The 27,135-nt window shown below is 37.4% G+C and overlaps 1 protein-coding gene across 1 annotated transcript in view; it reads left to right on the top strand.

The window, feature by feature from the left end:
- The first annotated feature begins 378 nt into the window (after positions 1-378).
- The window catches only part of LOC135776837 (teneurin-2-like), a 115,759-nt gene continuing 89,002 nt past the window's right edge, over positions 379-27,135 (top strand). The window contains exon 1 of the mRNA XM_065287755.1: positions 379-678. The gene's annotated coding sequence lies outside the window, so the exon portion shown is untranslated. The remainder of the gene's footprint in view (positions 679-27,135) is intronic.

Here is a 27,135-nt window from a genome sequence, read left to right as displayed (position 1 = left end):
TGTGCTCTACCAGTTGAGCTACATGTACACTTATCTTTTTGCTTTTAGGATTTTTGAGGTCCTAATATGACATTTAAAACTTTGAAAACAAAGAATTTTTTATGAATTTAAATAACTATATTAAATTATATAAATGTTATAATATATGAATACTATTTAAATATATAAATTCAATTATATTAAATTAATTGATACAGTATTGTCAATATAATTGATTGAAGTTATTATTATGCAAGTCACAAAACCTTGCTTTTATTAATTCTTTACTTTAAACATGTAATTGCTAAAAATACCTAAAATGAGATAAAACCTCGTTTTTAGAGATTAACTTTTTCTTGCGTTCTTATCATCACTGAGCTCCGGTGAAACTGAGCGCGTGTGATTCAGGCATACAATCTCCTCAACCCCCCCGTGGATGTGTAAAGGTTCACAGATGACAACACTTCACATGTGCTTCTCTACTATCACAAAAACACTTCGAGACGTCGCGGACATTAACAGTGGAAAGGTTCGTCTGGTTTAGTTGTGCAGGCGGGTTTGATCCACAGCGAGTGATTTGAAACGGAGAAACCGCGCGGGAACAAACACTCCGAAATGCGCGAGGACTAAAACTTCACAGCAAAGAGAGAGAGACAGAGAAGATGTGTATATAATAAAAGACCTCATCCATCTTAACAGGTAAATGTCTTCAGTATATGTCATTTCTTCATGAGTGTCATTTTAAATTCCTGTACACGATCAGCTGTCTGTGGTCTTGTGTTATCTCATCCGCATCGGTCTGTGGTCGCATACTAAAACACTGATGCTGCAGATGGGACATAAAACGCATCTCACAGGCCTTTTTTAAACAACACCAATGCTTTTATTTTATTATTTTATGTATGTGCTTAACTGCTGTGTTTTAGAGTTTTAAAGAGACTTAAATCAACCTGTAACCAAGTGTTTTCAAAATCTTTCTTTTGTGTTCTTTTCCTTTGGACAGTTCAGAGATCAAACATAATGTGATGCATGATGCTAATAAATAGTAAGATACAGTTTTACATGTTTTAGATATGGTCATAATGTTCCTGTTGTCGTGCGTCATGGTTTCTAGTCCCAAACGGATATAAAATCAAATGCAGTGTTGGCTGAGTTATGTGTTTGGTCTGGGTAAAGTGCACTTTATAGATCCACTTCTTTATGGCATTAACAGTGAGGATCAGTGGAGATACACACAGCTGTAGGCTTGATTTTTTTCCCATAGAGCTCTATTGGTCAGCTGCCTCAGTAAAAGGTTTAGTAATGGCTTTACAGTGTCTGACAGACTTGCTCATTTATCACCACCTTTGACACATCCATCATGTTTGAGCCTCTCCAGGGAAGGTGCTGTTTCTTTATGGGAAGTGAGAGAGTAACTCGCTCTTATCCTCTCCACCTTTAAAACAACCCCGTGTCTAGGATCTAAATGGACCTTTGTTCTTGTGACTCTGTGATTGTCTCACTCTTTTGTGTACAGTCAACTAATAATAAAAATATTTTGATTTCTTTATCCTCATATTGTATAAAATGTACAGTAATAATAGAGGATCAGGATTTTCTTCCTCTTATAGAGCGATGTGTTTTAGCGCAAAGGTCATGGGTTCGGGAAAATACAGATAACGCATACTGATGTATTCCTTGAATTTTGTGGGCTGCATAACAACTAATCTCAACTAATTGTTTGCAGAATCAAAGTTTTTGTTTAAATCACATGGGTGTACTCTATACAATAATTTGGTATATATAAATACACACACATGCATGTATAATTTTAAAGAGCACCTATTGATCGATTCACTTTTTTTAAATGGTGTGTAAGTGTACAGTGTTTCCTCTACCATTATATAAGGGGGGCGCCCCGCCCTCCTAACAGCTCGACCCGCCCCCCTTGAAGGTCAAGTAAATTTGATTGGATTTTCTTTATAGCGCCAGATAACAATTTGTTATTTTATTAAACAAACTAGAGCACTTAAGTAATATGTTATTTCTCTTATTTCTACGATGGCATGTCTTTTCTGTCTGTGCGTTTACAATTATCCAATTTAGGGCTGAAACGATTCATCGAGTTACTCGATTAACTCGATTAAAAAATATCCTCGAGGCAAAAATTCTGCCTCGAAGCCTCGTTAAATTCCTATGACGCGCACTACACTCGCCGAGATCTGATTCACACGGACCGTTGTTCAATGTTCAGGAAGCACACCATAGCGCGTGATACAATTTGAATTTAGTTGGCGCGGTGGCGGAGATGTCCATAAACGGCAGAGAATGTCTAAAGTTTGGGATCATTACATTCTTATCATTAAATTACATTCAGCATCTGAACCGACAACATTCACTGCTGTTTCACCAAGCGTTGGTGAAACAAGGTAACGTAGCCGCCTAAGCCTATTGATGTTCGCTGATTTTAATCCCATACTGTATTTGTAGCGATGTCGTTATGCGGTTTGACTAGATATGATGTTTAGCTTTGATGTTTTTAAGTAGTAAACGTATTCACGTTCAATTGCAAGAGAGTAAGTTATAGCCTTAAAAGAACCCCTTCACACACACACAAACGCATGCACCCTCATCTCTCTCACGCGAGTCAATTGCCTGCAGCGCGCGCCTCTCACATAACTGAAAAGGTGACGTGTTTTCAAAGTCCGTTGCTCCTTATACTTTTTTTTTTGCGTTTAAACATCAACAGTCACGGATGTTACTGACAGAGAATACTGCTGATGGAGTTTATCATGACTTGATGACAGGTTAGCGTGTTTCCCATACACATGCGCGCCTTCTCTCCCTCTCTATCACGTGTACGCACACATGTTTTGTAGTAACTCTGTGTAACAGTAAATAGGCTTGTGCGACTTCATACGGCGCCGCAAGAATCGACAGCCGGATGACGTTAAAGTACCGTGATAATGATTCACGAAATCAAACAGAGGAGTTTGCTTTAAAATCGCTCTCGCGGAACTTTGACGTCATCCGGTTGTCGGTTCTTGCGGCGCTGCATGAAGTCGAACAAGCCTAAAGTGTATGCTGTCATATTTCTAAATTTGCATCCAATGGTCTGAGCTAGGCTACACAATAAAACTCAAATTTAAAATTAAAAAGCTCATAACACAACAAGGCATGATGAGAAAAGCAACAGCAGTAAGGCATGTGACTGTTAATGTGACTGGGTCGTGTTTACTCCCTACTTTCCTATTCTGCAAACGATTAGTTGCGATTAATTGTTATTGCAGCCCTAGAAAAGTATGTGTGTACTTTGCACCGCTGCATATTTGTAACTACTTGGTATGCGTAGGCATCACATATGTGAACAGGAGAATGTAGTACGTAGCCCAGGAGATGCATTGCATTTTGTCGCAATGCACATGTGTTGAACGTTTGTGTATACGTACCAGAGATGCTCACAAGTCTCTGAGCTCGAGTCCGAGTCAAGTCTGAAGTCTTTGAGCTCGAGTCCAAGTCAAGTCTAAAGTCTCTGGGCTCGAGTCCAAGTCAAGTCTGAAGTCCCGTTGTAACAAATAAAACTCTAATAACAAATAAAGAAATTATAAACATTTATAAAAAAGGACAAAGTTGCACATTAAGTAAGGTCTAAAATTAGCATTAGGTACAGAAATTAAATTAAATGGATAATAACACTGTCTTTATTGTACAAATTAAATATTATTATTATTATTTTTAGAGCAATAGAAGTGATTTTCAGTTTGTCTTGGGTTGTTTAATGAACATAAATGACACAGACTTAAGTAGGTTAATTGAGGTTACTGTCTCTTTAAGAACAAATAAGCCCAGGTTTCTTAAGACATAAATAAAAATGTTTTTATTAGAAAAAGAATACTGTGAGATCATTTTGTGTGTATGTGCCCTGTAAAGAAAATAAATATTTTATGTTGGCTTAACTTTTGAAACACTTCTCTCTGTATGTGCACTACTGAGGGCATTTAAACGCGTGCTCAAACACAGGTGGAGGGCGAATTCAAACAGCGCTTCAGGAAGAAGATGCAGTAGTCACTTCACATAAAAACTTTGTGTTGTTTTTCATTGCTCTATCAGCAAATGTATGTTAATGGCCTACAGTATGACACAAAGTAGCGCAACTCTGGACCTGACTGGAGCTGGACCGGACACACTTAACCGCATGTGCGTACAGAATCTGCTCACTTGAGCGCCTTTTTGCGGTTAAATTGTTTAACCATTTAAACAATTGCAAGCCTTAGAAACACATTAATGATAAACTTACCCTATTTAAATTGCATATTAATCTGCGAATCGCATGCGAGCCGAACTGCGGATCTGTCACAGCACTACCCAAAGCTTCAGATGAATGGCACAGCAGCGGCTGGTGCTGTCGACATGTTTGTTCGCGGCCGCGCGCGCGGAGCAGATATGTCACGTGTTACTCGTGGGCAGGTTGTAGGTAATGGAGGGAGGGGTATGACAGCAAGCTCATCAGACGTTTCCTAAAAATAAACATTGTCGAGTCCGAGTCAAGTTTGAAGTCTTTGAGGACGAGTCTCAAGTCGAGTCTGAAGTCACTGTGTGTGCGACTTAAGTCTCAAACTCGAGTCCCCATCTCTGATACGTACGATTCTAATAAACTATGCTTTGCAAGGCTGTGCGTTCGATCGTGCGCATACATTCACGTACACGTAAAGAAGTAAAGTCACTTTGGATAAGAACATCTTCCAAATGCAAACAGAAAATATGTTAACACAGGAAGAAGTTTTGAGTAATTGTGAAGCTGACCTTCCATTCAATATAAGTGAATGGTGACTGAGGATGTCCATGACATTCTGTCTAAAGGCGGGAAACTACACTATATTTTGTCTGTTACGACAGTCTTGTTGTGTAATTGACAAGAAACACATCAGACTACACGTTGCTTTCTGACAAATCATCACTTGCTGTCTTAAACAGCATGTGCTACTGTATGTCATTGAGAATTAGGGACTGACATCTAAAACAAGAAGAGCAAAAACATTATCATAAATGTTTACATTATCAGCAGGATTGTGTTGCTGACACTGCTTCACAAACCTTACCTCCATTGCAGTGAAAAAAAACATTGTCTCTTGAAAAATGCTCCTATAGGTCAGTGTCACAGATGTGACAGAACCCATAGTGGACCATTGATTCTTGCATTACAACACCCATTGCTGTTTATAATTTGCCACAACACTATACATCACACAGATTGTGCCAAAATCAGGCTGATATTGTGTAATCTATACCTGACATGGGTTCTACAGAAGAAAGTCGCATACGTTTGTAATACTATGATATAACCAGTAAATAGACCACAACAGGGTTTTTTTATAAACTGTGCTTTTAAAGGGCACATATTATGCAGAATTCACTTTTATAAGGTGTTTGAACATAAATGTGTGTTGGCCGTGTACTTTTGTAATATAATTAATTATTAATTATCATAAGCCCCTCCTTTAAAATCGCTACATGTGATGTCACACAAACAAAGCCCTGCCCACGGCCACTAAATGTGTTTTAGCACATTGAAGCTAAAGATGTTATTGTCTCAGACTGTAGGAATCAGATATATTTTTAACCAAAAGCGCTCGGATAGGGAATGCACCAGCTTCGTGTTGACAAAGCCTAATAGTAACTCGGATGTAGTGTTCGATGTATCAGTTCAAATATTGATAGAGTCGAGTACTTCATTTCCTGGTCTCTGCATGCCATCATCAACAACTTTTAAAACTTACAACCATGTTTTACCGCACCGTCCTATCAACAGGACAGCTTACATCAAATTACAATGCATGAGTGTGGGCGACTTGTATAAACATATATCTGCCCAGGGAACTGAATTTGACATTTTCTGTTAAGAGCATTGCCCCGGCATTCCAGGGTCTTACAGATGTAGCCAGCTATTCCCTGCGCTCTGCAGATTAGAGGATTAAGAGATATAGCCTAGAGTTTGTGCATTATCCATAATGCCTCAGCAGTACACCGACACTAGTGGGAAAAATATCCAGCTCTGTGTCTCCCAGAGAGATTCGAGACCGGCCGTTTGCCCATGAAGACTGACCTACCTGCCTCTGGCCTTTTTTTGTTCACCGAATGATCCACATATTTGTCAAAGGTAAATCTGTTGTTTGTAAATTTTACAGTGCAAGCCCCCAGTGGAGTTTTGCTGTAAATCTAAACCGTTTACAATTGTGGTTTGGTTGATGTTTTTTTTCTCGATTTTATGCAATGTGAATAAAACCCATGATCCTGATGTTGCAGCAAGAATATTTTTTTAAGGTAGACTAGATTTATTTTTGAAAGTCAATTGCTGTATTGGCCCATAGCTAGATAATAGCGAACATTTCCACCATTATAACCTCAACCCTTTGTTGATGTCACAATATATGAATTAAATGGAATATGCCTTTTAAGAATTGTATGTATTTCAAAAACATTTAACAGGAAAACAATACATTTATTCATAAAACAGCAAAGTGACCCTGTGCCAGGGTGTTTTATTGTGTGCTGTCACACAAATAATGTATAGCCCTTGTGACAACTTTCCCTGTGACGACTAACCCCGGCCAGCCCATAGATTAATTCTTTGCAGAATTTGATTTGATTCTGTTGTGTTGGCTTATAATTGAAGAAATCCATTTGGCTTAATTTGTTAAGCGCTCATTAGAGTTGGGAACAGGTTTTTGAATTAAGTCAGGCTTACATATAGCCTTGAATGCCAGACTGTAAAGCCGGGTTTTCATTTTTAATGCTGCATTTCATTTGATTTCTCTCTCTTATTGAATGCTTTGAACTAAATGAACCTTTGAACTAAATGAAACGGCCAGTGAGCTTAAATGTTGAGCCGATTCACTGATTGGTTTTCTCATTTTCGTTGTTTCTAAGGAGCAAGAGTATAAGAGCTCTTCGTACAAAGGACGACATCAAATGCAGCATGTTGCTCAAACAATAGAGAGTTTCACGATTCGCTGTCGGGTACCAGATTGTCATTTTTTGGAAGGCATTTGCATGGCAACAGGGCACCGCTTTCATGCATATTTCCTTGAAAGAGTAATTGAGATTATATCAACACAGTCATTTTAAGTCATTTATTTGATACAGCTATTTGGTGTTAGAATAAATTAACTGTAAAAATCCAGTGAATGTGTTTTACATCACATTTAGCAGTGGATTTTTTTCACAAAGTTACTAGCTTCACTCTTATAAAAATGGTACAAAAGGTGTCATTGGGGCGGTACCCTTTAAAGATCACTTAATTTGAGAAATTCACTTTTATATGTTGTTTGAACATAATAATGTGTTGCCTGTGTGTGTACACAACCCCCCTATAATGATAAAAATCGGTCCAATGCATTTTTTTTAAATCCCCATAAACCTCAATAGTCTAATGGGACGAGCTGTTGGGGTTTTCTGAGCAAACTGATCAGTCACTTTTCACAGGCCCCGCCCACAACCATCCAAAGACCACAGTTAGGGGGCGTGCACACCAACAGTGTTGTGCCTGAACGAGTTCATTGAACGAAAGTTCATGAACTCATTCATATTTTGGGCGAACGTTAACTGAACGTACTGTATTACTGCCTGATGAACGCAAGGTGAACTCGTTCTTTTTCAAATAAGCCAGCAGCTAGCGTTTTTTTTTCATCAACTTTGGGTGAAAAGCTCCGCTCGTCAATGTCAGTTCTCACACGCCCATCCAATCACAGTGGAGGAGGGGTGGGACAAGTATCACAACAACTAACCGGGTCACAGCTCAAGTATCACAGCTACCAAAGCGCTCGGCTGAAGAAAGCTGGCGCTCGGCTGAAAAAACAGCTGGCAATCGGTGTCCTCCACGCGTTTTCGGCCGTGTTTAAAAACTTTGGGTGCACAACCCCTTAGGTCATAATTTCTATTTAAATCTTTTTAGATAATACTGCACGTTCATTATAAACAATGATGGAAGGTGATTGTCTTATTAAAAACTGTGTATGATAACAGTAAACAGAGATGGAAGCAGGAGCTCATTTGCATTTAAAGAGACACACACAAAACAACACTTTTTCCTGCACACCCAAAAATCTTTTCAACATTGTATGATAAATTATTTATTGGGTATTTGGACCTGAAAAACCTGAGACTAATATTACATCTTGAAAAAATGGCCATATTAGGTGAAAAGTTCAAATACGTACACATGTATCAACCCCAGTGACACCTGTTATACATTTTTTCTGAGAGTCTACAACGACAAGCAAGTGGAGTACTCAGGGAAATCAATGATGATATGCCAGCATAGATTCTAGGTTGTCCTAACCCGTCTGTCCCTTATCCTAACTTTTCACTGTCAATTCCCAAACCTTAAATATAATATATTTTTAACACGCTTTTAGCTAATCTGAAATTCTCCGCCACCCGCAATATATTGCCAGACTTGTTTTATCATTTGTACAATTAGTGCTTCCTTCTCAGGAGACTTCATAAAGATCCTTTTAAATCAACTTATCCCAGTGAACAGACAAGGAGCTCTGCCTTAGAGGTAATGGAATATTGTCTAAGTTAATAAAAGCACGCAATCAATTATTCGTGCCGGCTGCAAGTTGAAAATAACTCCGCAAAAGAACAGCGATTTTCTCTTTTTCTTGCTCTTGGTCATAAAGAAATCATTGAAACCCCATTTAAGATATATATAGTGGCTAAAAATGAGTCTTTGTAATATTTCACTAATGAAAAAGAGATTTAGGTGACAGTTCATAGTGCATCGCATTACTGCACTGCATAGTTTTTTTTGGTTCATGGCTGTTTGATTGACTTTAGTTCTTAGTTCCTATAGTCTCATTTTTCTTTTCTGTCATTATCCATTTTTTTCAACCTTTTCCCTCATCTTTCTCAAGCTCTGCATTGCACAGTTTTATATCGGCCAGTTACATTTCTTGGAATAGCACCAGCCATTTAAATGCACAGTAAAGGTGACAGCATATCCCATGCTTTACCAGTTAAAGGGTTAGTTCACCCCAAAATTTTAATTTGATCATAAATCACTTACCCCCAGGTAGGGCTGGGCAATTATTCAAAACCGAACCGCAATCACGATGTGAAACGTTGCGATTGCAAATCACGAAAGAAGGCAATATGAGAAATATGCAGCAAGGCTTTGTGACAGTCTAACCAATTGAGTGAGCGCGAATATGACGTGCTGTCTTCATAAGAGGCACGTCAACAAAAACAGTGCTTCTCCTAAACTGAAGAGGGGTTTCAACTTGAAGCACCTGTGCAGCCTGTGCTTGTCATTGCTTTTAACATACTCACGCCTGGTTTTGAAATGCAAGACGTTTCACGTGTCCCCCACAATAGATGAGGTGTATAAACTTGGCACAGTTTGTATCTCTTAATGCTTGTTAAATACTCGCGCCTGTCTCTGCATCCCAAGACTTTACGCGCACGTCTCCCAAAACGGACGATGTGCGCAGCCTAAAAATGCTTATAAGCCTGACTTCTTCTTTAAAGGTGCAGTGTGTAATTTTTAGAAAGATCTCTTGACAGAAATGCAAAATAATATACAAAACTATATTATCAGGGGTGTATAAAGACCTTTTTATAATGAACCGTTATGTTTTTATTACCTTAGAATGAGACATTTTTATCTACATACACGAGGGTCCCCTTACATGGCAGTCGCCATTTTGTGCCGTCATGTTTCTACAGATGCCTTATTGGACAACTTTTTTATTAAAGGGGACATTCCACAAGACGTTTTTAAGATATTAAATAAATCTTTGATGTCCCAAGAGTATATATGAGAAGTTTTAGCTCAAAATACCCTATAGGTAATTTATTGTGGCATGTTAAAATAGGCACTTTATGGGGCTGAGCAAAAATGCACCGTTTTTGTGTGTATCCCTTTAAATCCAAATGAGCTCCTCAGGTGGGCGGAGTCTCAAGCGCTCGCGCTGTAGAGAAGACAGAGCATCAAGGAATTCTCTCACGAAAGTTAGTGAGCAATGTTAAGCATTATATAATTTAACAAGTTTAAAAAGTCAATCATCTGTTTTATGCATACTAAATACATTTTTATCAGCAGATGGGGAACATTGTGGAATAAAAAATAACATATCATAGTGTTTTAAACAGGCACAATGATTTTCAGCATGTTACAATAAATTACACTTCCACAAACACTCAGAAGTTTTCTTTTTGACCAAACCACACGAGCACATTTAAATGATCTGTAATAAAACAACACGTTTAATGCTTAAACTTTAGAGAAACAGATCAAATGACAGTTTATTGTGTACACATATTGAACACATTCGCGTTTCTGTCAGTCTCTCACTCTCTATCTTGTAACTCTTCGTATTCATTTGAAACTTCAGAGAAACATTAAACAACATATTTATGCTTATTGTGTATGATAGTGAATACGCGTTGTTCTCTTGTCTCGTGCAGTGCATTAATCCTCGTGTTCATTCATATAAACTTCACAGAAACATATTAAACAACATACCAGTGAACGGTCGCGTTGCTCTCTCTCTCTCTCTCTCGTTCGTTCGCTCACTCGCTCTCTCTCTCACTCACTCGCTCTCTCTCTTGCACTACGGTAAGGTTAATCCTTTAGAGCGTTAATTCAATCTTTAGAAAGATTATTAAAACTACAAGTTATAAGATTGTAGGCTCCTGTTTGTGTTTGAGGGAATACAAACGCGTCGTGCTGTCAGTCATTCTTTCTCTCTGTCTATCGCGAGGCCGTTTATGGTTGGATAGCGCAGATGAAGGGGCGGTATCAGATCCCCTACCTACGTCATGCGGGGAGCGAAATCCGAATGACCTATATATTCACATGCTTGCAGAGAGAGCCTTACCAAAACAAAGTTACAGGGTTGCTATTTTTCATGTTTTCTGGGTTGGTAGAAGCACTGGGGACCCAATTATAGCACTTAAACACGGAAAAAGTCTGATTTTCATGGAATGTCCCCTTTAAGTTTTACTAAGCCGACCAAAACATGTTTTTCCAGGGCGGCTACCGTAGCTTCTCTGTGAGTTTCAAAAGTGAGGGGTGAGCGGTGGACTGAGCTGTTGGTTGCAATTCGCAACCTCACCACAAGATGCCGCTAAAATGTACACACTGCACCTTTAAAAAAAAACTAAAATGTATATTTGCTAATTTCACTTACATGACATTGAACACATTTTCTACTCATTTTAAAATCCCAAATGTATTTACTATTTTGATAATCATAAAGTTGAGTATTCCAGTTATTTGTTAACAAAAACAAACATGCATACAAAACTCATTTAAATATTTTAACTTTTTGTTAAAGTTGCAGCTATAATATACCCATTTATTTAAATACTGTTAATCCAAGCTAAAGAACATTTTACATTTCATAAAATAAAGCAGAGTTAATTATATTCTTAATTTTTTTATTTTTGTTTCCTTATTTTTATAAAAAAAAAAATATTAAAAACCTAGATAAGAATACAGTTAAATCACCAGACCAATAAGCAGAATCATTAAGATCTAACCATCTAGAAAGGCAGATGCACATTGCATCCGCCACATAAGAAAATCAATCGTAATATTTTGAGGAAATAATAATAATAAATAAATCGCAATTAGGCATTTCCCCTAAATCGCACAGCACTACCCCTATGTCGTTCTTAACCACCAAGTCCTTTAATTGTCTTTAGAACACATTTTTAGATATTTTTGATGAAAACCGGGAGGCTTGTGTATGTCACATACACTGCAGTTTTATTTTCCCAATCAAGCCCAGAAAAGAATGAAAGACATCGCCAAAAAGGTCCATGTGCCATCAGTAGTTTAATAACAATATTATGAAGCAACGACAACACTTTTGTGCTCAAAGAAAACAAAACAAATGATTTTATTCAACAATTTCTTCTCCTCCTTGGTTGTTCAGTGTGCGTTCACGACGATAGTATGGTGTATCGACGATTGTCAGACATATCACTAATAGCGGGCTTTCATGATGATAGCTGGCGATAGTTATTATTATTATCATGATAGTTTCACATTAACATGAGCATTGCGTAATTTTCCTTGCATGAGAGGGTTTGTGGGCCTTAATTGCGCGAGAGAGTTTGTAATGCGTGCAGATTCCTTCTCGCACGCACGTGGACTCAATGCGCACATCTTGGAGTCTTGCTCTGATCTGAATGCGCGCAACATAGACTCCTTCTAGCACCTGAGCTTGTAATACGTGCGGCTCTGACATTTCCTTGCACTAGAGAGGTTGTTAGGCGCGCAGAGGGTTAAAACCAGCGAGTTTGTTGTTCCTACTCCCTGGCACGCAGGAAATTTTAGAGAGCCTTGACTTAATGACGTGGATGGATTAATGGCATCAGTTTAAAAAAGGTTATGACAGTGTTGCCCTTGCTTCTTTTATGTCCACCAATCAAGTAACTTGTCATAAATAAGTAAAAAATGAACAAATAAATAAATGAGTAAACTACTGCCGCGCCCCCCGATACTATCATGTATCGGCAATCTCACAGGCTGACGATAGGACGATCTTAAAATGATCTCAAAATCGCCCAACACTAACGAGCAGACTACGGTTCTGCTAACGTTTTTTATTTTTTTATATTTAAGCTATTATGCAAATATTGTAAACAATACTTAAACAGCCTGTATAAATGCACAAATTACTTGCCAGCGTATTCTGTGTCTGTACGCTGGCAACTACGTCAGCTGCTCGAGAAGAAATTGTTGTATAAAATCATTAGTTTTGTTTTCTTGGCACACAAAAGTGTTCTCGTCGCTTCATAATATTATTATTGAACTACTGATGGCACATGGACCTTTTTGGCGGTGTCTTTCATTCTTTTCTGGGAAACGGATTGTGAAAATCAAACTGCAGTTTATGGGACAGCGACAAGCCTCCTGGTTTTCATCAAAAATATGTTGAAGACAATCAAAGAACTTGGTGGTCTAGAATAACACAGGGGTAAGTGATTTATTATAAAATTTTCATTTTGGGGTGAACATTATAAAGTGTCATTCAAAGCCTTTATACTGAAATGCCATCAGATGGTATTCGCATTGCATTGTATTGCATTGTATTGCATGTTCCCTTTATTTAATAATAAAAAGTGAAATCAAAGGTTTTTCATCTCTGTCATATGCTCTGAAATGTCATTCTACAAAATTCCGCTCTGCCTTTGATCTAAATGAGGACTGTAAAACTAAAAGAGAAGTTTATTTGTTATTATATATACAGTAAATGTTTTACATACAGTTTAAAGAGAAATGCAGCAGTAAAAGACAAGGCAAAATGCTTGATATGAATTATTGTTAAATTATAATGGACTGAATTACTGAAGACTTAAAGTGCATTAAGAGCCATATGACAGGCATTCATTCCCTCTTATCTGTTCTGTCTTTAGACCTTTAGAAGCTGATTTCAATTGGTGTGCATGATGGATCGGGTCTTGCCCTGCATTCCAATTCACATACGATCAGTACTAAATAGTAGTTGAAATTAGATTTAGTATGTCCTATCTCTTTCAATGCACTTAAATATCTATACTTTCCCATAACAAAAACAGTACATACTTTAGGGCACAGCATAAGTATTGGGATGCAGGCTTGGTTTATGCTGCAGAGTTACCAGTAAGGTCGATTATACAGTAGTAACCTGTGAAATGGATAATGCCCTTGTCATCTATGTGATCCAGATTGGTTTGTTTAAATAATTCTGAATTCTTATCGAATCAAAGGTGTTTTTGTGAAGGTGGAAATGGGTTAAGGTGTTGACAGGAAAGTCTAATGTGGCAGGTTGTCAGTCATCGTCTGTTGCCTCGCGGTTTAACGGTGCGAAAATTACAGTCCGCCGTAAAAAAGGAACGAGGCATAAATCACCATCAGTCAGTTCTCTGTTCATTATGCATTAATCTCACTGAATACGCCTTAATATTCCAGGCGTTCTCTCACTACTCAAATATTTTTCATTAAAGTCAAACTGTTGCATTTCAAATCAGTCTCGCTCATATTACAATCTTACTAGAAATATACATAAAGTCTGACAGCTTGATTTTGTTGGGCTAATGGATTTGTTTTGGAACAAGCTTGATAATGAACTCTTGAAGTGTTCGTGATTTACATTAATTTTTGTAGCTACACCGTGGCAGTAGGTAGTGATGGTGTGTGTTTGCAGTTAATGTTATTTTAGGGAATTATTGCACTTTTGTGTGGCTGGTCGCGACTTCTAGTAACTAGGTCTGTTCACACTTGCTTGGGTCCACTCCACATCCTTCTTTCACTATGGCCTGGTTTTACAGACAAGGCTTACAGTATGTTGCATGCACAGCCCTTATTGAACACTTTCTTTCTACGGTTATTGATAAAGGTGCATCGACAGTACATATCGGTATCGTTTTATCATTAGAAATATACGCAACATACACAGAATAATAAATAGGGCTGGGTATGGATGTTATCTGAATCGATGTGACATCATGCATTGCGAACTGAATTGTGGATTCATCGTCGTCACGTCACTGGCGTTGCTCAACTTTTCAAGTGCCAGCGCAGGCATCAACCAATCAGATCTTCCTTATGCAAACAACCTAGTGCAGAGCCAGCCAATTACATTTATGCAAGACCGAAGAACAGAGGTGCATAATGCAATGGTCTACCCGTTGAGCTGCATGAGCACAGGTGACATCATACGCCATCTTTAGGTAACAGCTTAAGGAGAAGATACTGGCTCTGTTTAATGCACAAGTTTGTCTCATGCATCCTTGAGTTGAGGGCTCGTATCATCATCAGCATTACACTTTCTGCTAGTTAGTCCGCTTGAATACACATAAGCTATAACCCTGACCCCCAGCTGGTAAACAGTTTTTTGCTTTTTTATCCAAAGCAAACTAAACTCTTACATCAAATTTAGTCTAGCTCTTTCTTCACCACAGGAGCAGAAAGGTCTTAGTGCTACCCAATGGAAGAAATAAGGTTAAAGCAGCAGGTTATGAAGATGGTTATGGTTATAGTAACTAAACATGGTAAAAGATAACAACCAACATGCATGGGGCGCATTTCAGTGTTTGTCTTCCCAGTGACACTAAACAAATAGGGGCGGTTTCCCAGACAGGAATTATGTTCAAACTGAAAATAACTTGCACTGACATTATCTTTAAATACAGTGCCATTTGTTTTGCTTCAAAATGCACACAAGTAATGTTTTTAGTAAGGCATGTTGGTTATATTTCCTTATTAAACTAAGGCCTAGTCCTTGCTTAAGCCGGAAAACCACCCCATAATTGTCTAGAAAACCAGTACTACATGACAGCTTGAGAGACATAACCCTGTTACAGCTGTCATATTTAGACCCATCCTAAAAACCTGGCCGGTGGTGTGGAGGTCCTGCATGTCCTGTGCTGCATTGGCAATCCTTTTAGAGCATTACAGCACACATCTGCATAACCTGAAGACCTGATCCCAGAACAGTATTCAGCTTCTGGTTTGTATAATGCCCTACTATTTAATCCCCCACAAAGCTCCACAGACTTTGGCAGAGGTTTTGTTTGGCCGCCCCAATTGCTGTGCTCCAATTCTCCCCAAAAAATTTACGGCCCGGGTTTACCGATACCTGCTGACAGGCGTGTGGGTGTCCGCTACCCTGTTTACTTCTTCCAATGTTTTGTTTTAATAACCACTGCGATCCAACTGTGCGATGTCACCAACTTGTTAGTGGTTCGTCTGGCCTGGCAGGACCGCTGTGCTCCTCACCATAATGACCCTGTCCATTTAGTAGACCTCATCTACACAGTCATTTCCTTGCTTCTAGGCTATTGGGCACGGGTGCTCGTGTGTATTTAGAGTTTTGCTTGTTTTCGTTTTTATGCCACGCGCTTTTGGACAGGGTGTTCAGCCGAGGCTCTGGCATGTTAGAGAGGCTTTATGGATTCCTAAGCAGGCAAGTGCTCCATCATCCGGCAAACTATCTAATGGAAAGTGGATGGGTTTACAAAAATAGACCAGTAGACTTTTACACACACATACGCACATTTTAAAGCAAATAGCAAGTGTTCAGCAAGCAATACATAACGAAAAGCATGTGTGTGTTCATTTCGTGTTTTCATTTGTATTGGCCTTGACTTTTCTGAGAGCAACCTGGCATGGTTCGCTTCATCAGCCACTAATGGTGCGTTGTGGGTTTTTCATATTATCGCATTATTTATTTACTTATAAATCACTACGTAAGAACAAGAAAAGCTTACACACTTCACTTGATGTACCACATTTCGGGAACGCTTTTAATTAGTATAATTTCACAGGAAAAAAACCTTTTAAAATGTTTTAATTGAAAACTCATTTCCATAACGTGAAACTGTAGGTCGTAGGGCCAGCTGGTGGCAAGACCCGGTCTCTTGGCATCGTGCTGCCACTAAAATGGTGATTTATTGCAAAACAGACTGGCCGAAGAGACGCGTGCCAGAGGGCGCTTTGCTTTTTTCCAAACCGCAGAACCGTCCAAGCTACAACCCTTTACAAGCAAGACATTAACTGGTCTGACAAACCTTTTACCATCCGCCGAGCGTTTCTTATGCAGCCTTTGATAAACTTCAGACCACTGAACTGATTCGAAGAGCTGTTTGTTTTTTTATTAGAGATATAGCTGTAGACTTGTAATGAGCCCTTTAGGCTTAACAATTAGACTACTAGCATTTACTTTAAATTGAGTTTTTAGATTACCTCAGTCATTAAATAGTCCCAGTGTGGTTTTGAGGCTGTGAATGAAGACATGAAGATAAATGCTTGAGGAATCTGGATATGAGATGTTAACGAGGTTGATGAATCTAAAACATTCATTACGTCTCCCTGCAGGTCACGCCGTCACGCCGCGATTTCTCGTCCGATCCCATCGCAGGGTCATGGGGTTGTGCAGACATAGATGTCGGAAAACACTCTAATACGAAGCTTTTAATGTTATTGTTTTTTTTTTTTTTGGTGTAACTGCATGCTCCCTACCCCCACCATGAGACATTTCACATATACCCTGTGGTATTTTAAATGCCCAGCAAGTGTTTCTGCAAGTCTTTACGAGTGTAAAAGATCTTTCATTTAACAGCATGAGGTTAATGTTGCACAGTATAATAGGTTCATAACACAGATGTCTTTTTCTTAAATGAATCTACAATAGATCTTTGTTTGCATTACGGCGTGCTGTGCCAGCTCGCTCTATTGGAGTCTGGAAATCACTGTATTTCTATCTATAGACCGTAAAGAGGTCAGACAGATTGAGATATTTCAATATAAATCCTTCTGTAATCTCCACGACTGGACCTCACATATTAATATTTTGATAAGAGATATTTTTCTTTTTAGACACTTCAGAGAGGTAATAGACCATGGCTTTGTTCACACTGCACATGAATCCGAATTATACTTCGAAACTGATCTTTGACCTCTTTGCTTTGTAAATGATATTGATCTGTTTGTTCTGACAGTGTGGTATTTATTCAGAATATCTACATCAGGCATCATCACCCTGCCAAGTGAGATAAAGTAAGAGATAACAGAAAATAAAAGCTGGCTTTAAAGGTGCTACAAAATAATCTTCATACAAATGCCATAGAAGAACCATTGCTGGTTCCTCAAAGATTTTTAAAGTAGTAATTAGTAATTTGTAGTGGATTACTTTTTTAAGTAACTTACCCAACACTGTTTTCAATACATAAACCCTTTTGTGACACAGAAAGGTTCTTCAATGTTATATAAAAACTTATAGCTACACTGTAAACAAATGTTTAAGTACAATCAATTTGGGTTATAAGTTATTGCAACTCACTATTTAACATTTTTTATGTTATTACATTACCTTTTTTTTTTTTTTACAAAATATCTTCAAAAGTATGTTGAAATGACTTACGAAGCAGTCCCCCTGGCCTATAGTCGATAATTTTACTTTACAATTCAGTTTCATTCATATTGCACTTTTCACAATTGTTTAATTGTTGCAAAGCAGCTTCACATAAAAAAAAGATAAAATCATAGGACAACAAAGTAGCAAAGTACAGCTGCTACGATTTAATCGTACTAGTTAGCGGAGTAATAATGCAATGTGTAACGTAGCCTAATGTAATGAAATGTAGTTCTAAGTTAAGTTAATGTCAGCTGACTCCCAAGGGGTTGAAAAAAACTTCTAGGGGGAAACCCAGTGGGGAAATATCCTCGTAGAAACAAAACCCTTGAAAGAGAGCTACATTTACTGTAGGTAAATTCAGAACAGATAAAAATGTGTGATTAATTTGCGATTAATCACGAGTTAACTCATGAAATCATGCGATTAATCTAGATTTAATATTTTAATCTATTGACAGCCTTAATATATATACAGGGCCGTGCACAGGGGGGATGGCCCGATGGCTAGAGCCACTGCCCCTCTGCCCTAATCGGCTGAGGTGCCCCTCTCACAAACCACCAACCCCGGTCAAAGTGTTCTGTTACCGCTCGTCTAAAGATCCACTGTTTCTGGCAATGCACTTTGTGATTTCCCGCTCCGCAGCATCTCTCACAATCTGTGTCCACTATTTGAAGGGTGGAGTCAACAGTTTGTTGTATTAACAGGTAGATTCATTACATTACCTCAGTTGTTCAGCTGCTGAATTAGTAATTTGGTAGTTTGAAGCAGAGAGAGGTCGTGTACTATATTTATTTTTGCTTGCTTGTTTTCTCGTTATCTCGACATAACAAAAGTTGTATTCTTGTGATGTGATTTAAGCTTACGTGTACTCGATAGAACGTGTGGTTTTGTTTGTAGAAAGCTAAAGTATATTAAGCTTAATTAGCATGGATGAACAAATGAGATTTTACTTGGATCAGGGATTCACTTAAGATAAAATAGATTTTTCAATAATTGACAATTTGATAATGGTTAATTTAGGGACCGTCTTTAAAGTAACCTTATACGTTTCTACTTTAAACATACATTTAAATGGAATAACTTAAAGTCAACAAACAGTCACAAAACCAACTGTAAAGTGTTCATGTGGTTGTGGTCTATGCACACTTTTTTTTTTTTTTTTTTTTTTATTCAAATAAACTGTTAAATACTATTGAAGATAGAAACGTGAACATTATTACTTTAGAGATGGGCCCTAAATTCACGAACATCAAACATCCAACTCATATGCATCAGCAGTCCACTTCATAATACAGGAAATTACATTACGACATGTGGATAATCATGTCAGGATAACGAGAAAACAACTTTTGTTATGTTGAGATCACGAGAAAATTAAGTCGTGATCAGGAGAAAACAAGCAAGCAAAAATTTTAATATGTATGACCTCTCTCGGCTTCCGTATGTTTTTGTATTTCTGTGGCTAATGATTTGCTCTCGGTCTTCTAAAAGTGCTAACAACTTAGCAAGTAAACATTCATAGAATTACAGTGTTTGTCTAATCAAAGTAATGTCATACGCATGTGGCATACACATCCATGGCTCGGACCGCCTGATCCACTCGTTCAACTAGGTTAATGTGATTGGTTGCATGTTTGTGATGTAGAAAACAAAGGTGATTTCAAACCAGGTTTTTGAGACCGCCTTTGGAAAATTGCAATTTTCAGCAATGGTGTTGAATTTGCACATTATTTGTTTTAAAGTGGTCATATTATGTGATTTTTTTAAGATGTAAAATAAGTCTTTGGTGTCCCCAGAGTGCGTATGACAAGCTGTAGCTCAAAATACCCCACAGATAATTCATTATACTGTAGCATGTTAAAAATGCCACTTTGACAATGTGCCGTTTTTGGGTGTTTCCTTTAAAATGTAATGATTATAATGCAAACACTGATCGCAATGATGGTGGTTTGTTGTTGATAAGACTTGCTACCTACGTCACAAAACAGCGAAATCTGAATGACCTATTTTTCACCTGCTTGCAAGGAATGGTTTACCAAAACTAAGTTACTGGGTTGTTATTTTTCACATTTCGTATGTTGGTAGAAGCACTGGGGACCCAATTATAGCACTTAAACATGGAAAAAGTCAGATTTTTATGATATGTTCCCTTAAATTATATTAAAAACACCACATAGACACATAAATAACAATAAATACTTGCTTTTCACCACAGGGGGACTGTGAGGAAGCAAAATATTTTTACAGTGCAAAGCTGGTTGTTTTGTGGCATTGTGTAGCATCTTTATTTTTAATAACAGTCTAGCATAATTTATACACATGCTGTTTTCAAACCACACACAGATATAATCAGGGTTTTTTTTGGCCATTCTGACTACAATGACTTTAGCTGAGGTTCACTGTGAACATAGTGTGATTGATAATAACATGGAGCCTGTACCTATTGCTTAATCTGAGAGAGCCAGTCTGGGTAATGGAGAGAGAAAGTAATTTTTCAGCACAGTCAAGTACTGCATTTAAATAGCCATTTTCTCTTCTGTAATTTCCAAGGCATTAAAATGGCTGACTGCTTCATTACTTGAGTAGAATCTGATCACTTCAGTTGGATTAGTAGATCTTACTGGTCTCCAGGGCAGTCTTCAACATAATGGTGATGTGGCCTATCTTTTTTGCTCTTATCTGTTTCTCACTCTCGCTCTTTTTAGTAGTACAACTCCACACATTACCTTTAAGACAAATGTAATCATGACATTTAAATGAATGATGTTGGCCGGTGTAAGTATTACAGTAATTGCTTGTAAGTGGATAAATCTGAGATGGATTTCACCTCCACTGAGCCGGAGGACATTGGCCTACTTTCCAGATACAATGAATGAGAAGATATGATGTATTGTCAGACTGCTGGAGGCTTTTTATACTGCGTTCAATTAATAGTTTACCATACAATGAACATTTTCCCATTATTTATTCAAACATCTTTCCAAACACGTCGGTCTTTGTTTTTCAAATTTGAGAAAATGTTATGCCGGTCTTCACACCATGACAGATTATCAGTGGCGCCCGGTGACGGCACACAATGCGAAGATCATCACAACATGTATGTAGCATGTCATGTGTGTGGCTCGTCGTTTCAAAATATGTGTTCGTTGCATCATGTAAACTTATGTGCGTCACGGGTCGCCGTGATTTCACCAAGTAAGATGTGATCCTGGATCAAAATTTTTTGTTGATCTTGGATCAACGTTTTAATGAAAGATACCCCAACTTACCCTTAACTCAAACCCTAACCATTTTTAAACCCTCAAATTAGTGTGAAATAATAGTTTGAGGAGGATTTCTTAAAAGCCACTAACCCAATACTAAACCTAAATCTAACATAAACACTAATACTAATCCTGCAATCTAATTGGATAATGAAAATGTTGATCCAGGATCACATCCATCTTGGTGAAATCACGTTCACTGTGCATCACGTGTCATGTTGAAATATGAACCTGCTGTAGACACTTCAAAGTGGTTTATGATAAAAGAGACACTCGTGTTTGCCAGTTTAGTGTTATTTCGTGTACGTGAGTCTCTTTTAATCATCGTCCCTTTCGACGCGTGTGCAGCAGGCATGTATTTTGACAAACCCATGATGCACATGGTTGACGTGACGCAACAAATGTTTATTTAAAAAAATATATATTTTATTTTTTACAGCGCCTTTAAAGAACCCAAGGTTGCTTCACAAGATTAATACAATCAATAAAATGACTCAGTAAAATGACTCCGTATGCTTTCAAATCGATCTCGCAGTAGTGTGATGTCATAAGTCAACAGGTCTGCACTGCGCCGCATTAATTAAGATAAGGATTAGGGTAAGATAACGTCAAAATTATTCTGAGATATCAAATCAAACCAGGCAGGCAGAGGTGCAACTCAAAAGAGCAGAGGTGCGCGATATCTCAGGTAGTGGAAGTGCAATAAAAGATGTAAGTAATCAAAGTTTAACTGAGTTTAAATGAGCCTTATGGCTTGAACAGACAAATTCACATAACATTTGTGAAATTAGCTGTCTTAGTAAGTAGCCTATCATAGTAAACAACTGGTTATGTCTTAACCAAATGTAAACATTTTATTGCATTCGGTCTAAAAGCCTAATAAACAGTACCTGTTGAAGTCATTAAAGTTAATTAAATAACAAAAGAAGAGAAAATCAATCACTGGTCCTGACTAACTAACCTCATAAAAAGATTAATCCATATTTACTTTAAATAAAATTACTTTTTCCCAAAAAAACAGTAGTTTTTAGCTATAAAGTAAATTTACGGTTTATCAAGGAATTTTTATTTCCTAAACAACTTTTACGAAAATGACTGCAGTTAACATGAAATCTTTTGCTTTATTAACAGACAGTAAAATCAGAAGTTTAAAATGTATCCTTGCATTATGTTTACTTCTTACAGTTAGTATAATGCATGCATTAATGCATGATGCAGGGCAAGATATTAATCTAATGTGGGGTAATGTGACGTAATCAGCAATTATAGATTCTTTATTTTTTTTTATAATTAAACAGTTTTTTTCATGGGCTATGGACCCCCTAAAGTAAAATTCTAGTTCCACCACTGCATTACTGAAGTTGAGTTTCAGGATATTAAATGTTTAATGAGTGGGTGCATATTGTAAATGAATTTAATAAACTTATTTTTGGTAATCTTCAGTTAATTCACTAAAATGATCCCAGATTTAGTTAGCCTATGTTTACTTTATTCACACTGCCCAGTGTGTGAAAAATACATCTATCGACCATCTATCTATTTATAAAATCCTGTGTATGGCCCTGTTGGCTGGTAGTGTATGTCTTAACATTTAATTAAATGGACTTTAATTGACTGGTAGTACACTTTTGACCATCCAATCAAAATACGTGAAAATTTTGACTTTATGGTAAGCCTTCTAGATGACCCTGGTGTCGCCAACTTGGAAATCTGGTTAAAACAGCAGCTTCATTGACATTTATTTAAAGCTATATGCACAAGCACTGTTGATTCTGAAGGCCTCAAGGCAGATTTCCTTAACCCTGGCAACACATGAAGGCTGAAATATGATTGGATAAAAGCTCCAACATAAAAATGCACTACTGGCAGCAGCGCAACCATGAGAAAGTGTAGGAAATGAGGAGAATAGACTGTAATACACAATTATGGAAAATATGTTAAAACACATAGGCCAGCAGAGAAAGCCTTGTGAGGCCACCACTGGCTAAATTATAACCAAACAGGTTGGGTTCGTTCCTATTTGACCCAAGGCTGGATTGAAAATAACCCAGCTCCTGTCAGACATTTATAAAAAAATGTTTCAACTTACAACAATATTGGTTAGGAGGTGATCACAGATTTTTACATTTTGAGTGAACTGGGATAAGACGAAGATAAAGGAAAGACTTTCACGACAATCACAATTCTTTGGGTGTTGAAAAAAACGTGTTCATATGTTACTGCATCACTTTTTGCTGTAGGTCTGATTGATTTATGTCTGTCCGGGCAAATGGCATTTACCACTCAAAAATATCCTCGCCTCCCACAACCGCATTTTCGCAATACACTCTTTCTTTTTCTTTTTTTTAAAGTCCGTAGCGATTACAATTACGGGCACAGGCTTGTTTTCTCCAGCGCTGAAGCCCAGCGCTCTCACATTCTGGCCATTAGCATGCTGAGAGGGTCTCAGGCCTGATTCAGAAACACTGATTTATAGACCGGGATGAACATTAATCCCTGATTGCTCTGTAAATTGAGTCTTATAAAATGAATTATGTCCCAGCACCGCACAGCCGATAATAAGAGTCCCCCTAGTTTGAGATGCAAATGTGAAATGTGCCCTAAGCACGCTAAAAATATCAAGATTGTACATATTGTACTTCTGAGATTGTTGATTTAGTCATGTTTGTATTATGAATTTTGGAGTATTTGGTGTTTTTTTTAGGTCTTTTAGTTTTTTCTTTTTCGTGTGTTTTTCAGATAATTTTCTATAGATTATTTTCAGAGGATAATAGCAGGGGCTTAAACGGTCTGTTTGGGCTTCTGTTGAGTTTCAAAGCACATATTGTTGTGTGGTTGAAGCTTGCAATGGCATATTTTAGGGCCAGTAATTTTTAACGGTTTTAAGCTCAGTTTGAGTTGAAGCCAAATGAGCTTCAAGTACTTACGGCAATCTGTTTTACTCAAGCTGTTCGTTTCGGCCACTTTTGCATGACATTGGCATCTATTAAAGTTTAAGGTCCTTTGAAAAGACATTTTAAGGAGAAAATATGAGATAGTTCAGTATTTATAATAGCTAAGAAATAAAGCAGAATAAAGTAGTTTTTGGTGAAATATTGATATACAGTAATATTTTATACTTCTTAAATAAACTTCTTGTTTAAATATCATTTAAAGCTATACAGATCTTTTGAAAAGTAATGATATGTGAATCAACTTTTAAGAAAAATTATATTAGTAGCTGTCTTAGAAGTGAAATGTGTTGTTAAGAATAACTTTTCATCGTTGTTCATCTTTCCTATATTTTTAGAACAAACATTATGAAAATGTTAATTAGTTAAGTATAGATGTCTTCATTTCACAAGTGTAAATTAAATCTATTGCAACTGATTAAGACTTGTCATTTTAATTTACTCAGAATCTGAGTAAGTGTGTCAAGCGATGCTCTACTGTCAATGTCTCTGTCAGTGTGTCCTTTACAGAAATATTTATATATAAATACATGTTTAGATTTAGACACGTTTGATATATGAATATGTTTTTAAATAAGCAACATTGAAAATAAATGCATCAATAACTACATTATAATTACATACTGAGGTGTACATCCAGTGTTGATAGTGGAGATTAGGGCTGCATGATAAATTACATGCGATTGTCTCGCGCATCTTTCCATAAACTATGGTTTTGTGTAGTAAATGCCACTCCATTTGAAAGCAAGTGATGGCAATTTACTACTAATCATGGAAGCTGAAGAGTTCTGGAATGATCTTAATGGCACAATCGCATGCAATTTATTGTGCAGCTCTAATCTCTATATTAGTAATTTAATAACATTAAAGTCACAGTGTAGTCAATTTATCAGTTAAAACTCATATTTGAGCATAATACCCGTAACAGTAATTTCTTCATGCTTCAAAAAAGCGTGATTGTAACTATACCCCCTTGCCTTATTTAGTATACGCTGATCTATAAATATGCAAATTAGTCCCCACCTCCACTCTTTCACACCACCTCGGAATTCTGATTCAACCATCTGAATGTCTCAACAGAAATCGAGACTCATCAGACCAGGCAACATTTTTCCAGTCTTTAACTGTTTAATTTTGGTTCGCTCATGCAAATTGTAGTCTCTTTTTCTTATTTGTAAGGGAGATTAGTGGTACTCAGTGGGGTCTTCTGCTGTTGTAGCCCATCCGCCTCAAGGTTGTGCATGTTGTGGCTTCACAAATGCTTTGCTGCATACCTCGGTTGTAACGAGTGGTTATTTCAGTCAAAGTTGCTCTTCTATCAGCTTGAATCAGTCGGCCCATTCTCTTCTGACCTCTAGCATCAACAAGGCATTTTCGGCCACAGGACTGCCGCATACTGGATGTTTTTCTTTTTTCACACCATTCTTCATAAACCCTAGAAATGGTTGTGTGTGAAAATCCCAGTAACTGAGCAGACTGTGAAAAACTCAGAATGGCCGACTGCCAAATAAATTGCTTGACTTGCTTGATGTTAAAATATTATTAAGAATAATCTTCCTCTAACTGATAGATGGGAACCATACGCACAACTTCAATATATACACAGTATTACAGTTTTGAAAATATCTATTTTGACAATAATTCACGCAGAACACTTAAATCCTTTAAAAACAGCTGATTATTGATAAGTAATCAATTGTTCGGCGTGTCAAGCGGTTTAGTCGCATAAGTTTCTTTTTATGCATCCAAAGCTCAAATTGGATCGGATAATTACGCACCCACAGATGCAGTTAGCACCCCACGCAGCCCGGGGGCTGCCAATTGACTAGCCCTGGACTACACCGTTGACCAACTAAAAACTGGTCTAAAGTCAATGGCGCAATATAGTTTTTGTTTTTTAAAGAGTGCGTTAGTAATATGTGCCTTTAAACGGAACAACAACATTTCCTTATTACACACATGGAGAGCACACAAACGTTTAAATGCAGCGCTTGCGTATGCTCCGTTAAATCGCTTATGAATCCACGTGCAATGGTCCGGTTATACAGACTATCGTACAAGCCTACCATACACCACAAGCCAACCATAGACCACGCAAACACATTATATTATACCAAATACACAAAATAACGCTGGTTTTTAGCAATAGGTGCTCTTTAAAAAAATGACCGTAAGTGGTAACGCGGCTCAATTCAAATGCAAATACGTATATTAAACAGCTGTCCTTTGTGGTTAAATTGCGCTAGTTTAACGTCATTCCAGTTCACGACTAACTTGTTGTTATGATGTCATATGTTACGTGATGTATCAACATGGCAGATGTAGTATGTCTGAATTCATTCATACTATTCATATTCATACTAGTATCTAATGTTTTAACAGTCGATGAGTAGTTACTTCCATCTAATTCAGTACCTACTGTCACAATATGCCATTTCGGACGCAGCTTGTCTCGAATTTCATGAAGAAAATACTCCACAATGGTGTTCAAGATGGTGTCTTAAAGTATATTTGAAAAAGTTAAAAGATTTTGTTATGATGTATTGCATTACTTATATAACGTTTTGTTTAAAACGTTTTGTATTAAGAAATGTTTTAATAAAGCTTAGCTTAATTAGCTAAACTGGACTCAAATTTTAAAAATTAATGAAGAATAAAATTTTTATCGTCCATGTGGACGCGTTGATACAGATTGTAATTTTGGTACTTTGGTGTTATTAGTAGATCCGCATGGAATCTGATAAAGCATATATTTGCAGAAAACTTCAGATTTTAGAATCTATATAAAATATAAACATTTATTTGGTTTAATTTAACGCACTAGCTGGGTTTGTCCCTTGTTTGCCCAACTCCGAGTTGAAAATAACCCAGTGTATGGTAAATTCATCATGAGAACATATAAACAAACTTTTTTATATAATATCTCTAAAAGAATAGTTTTTCATCTTGACATGTACATTATCTTTTGGATTTGTGTTGGATTCAGTGCTAAAACAAAATGCTAGGTTACTTTACCCAGTTTTGGGTCAGAAAGGATAAATCCCACATTTGTCC

This window comes from Paramisgurnus dabryanus, chromosome 18, assembly GCF_030506205.2.
Source record: "Paramisgurnus dabryanus chromosome 18, PD_genome_1.1, whole genome shotgun sequence".
In the NCBI taxonomy this organism is placed as follows: domain Eukaryota; kingdom Metazoa; phylum Chordata; class Actinopteri; order Cypriniformes; family Cobitidae; genus Paramisgurnus; species Paramisgurnus dabryanus.
Note: the sequence above shows the minus strand (reverse complement) of the source record. Positions and strands in the feature narration are given on the sequence as shown.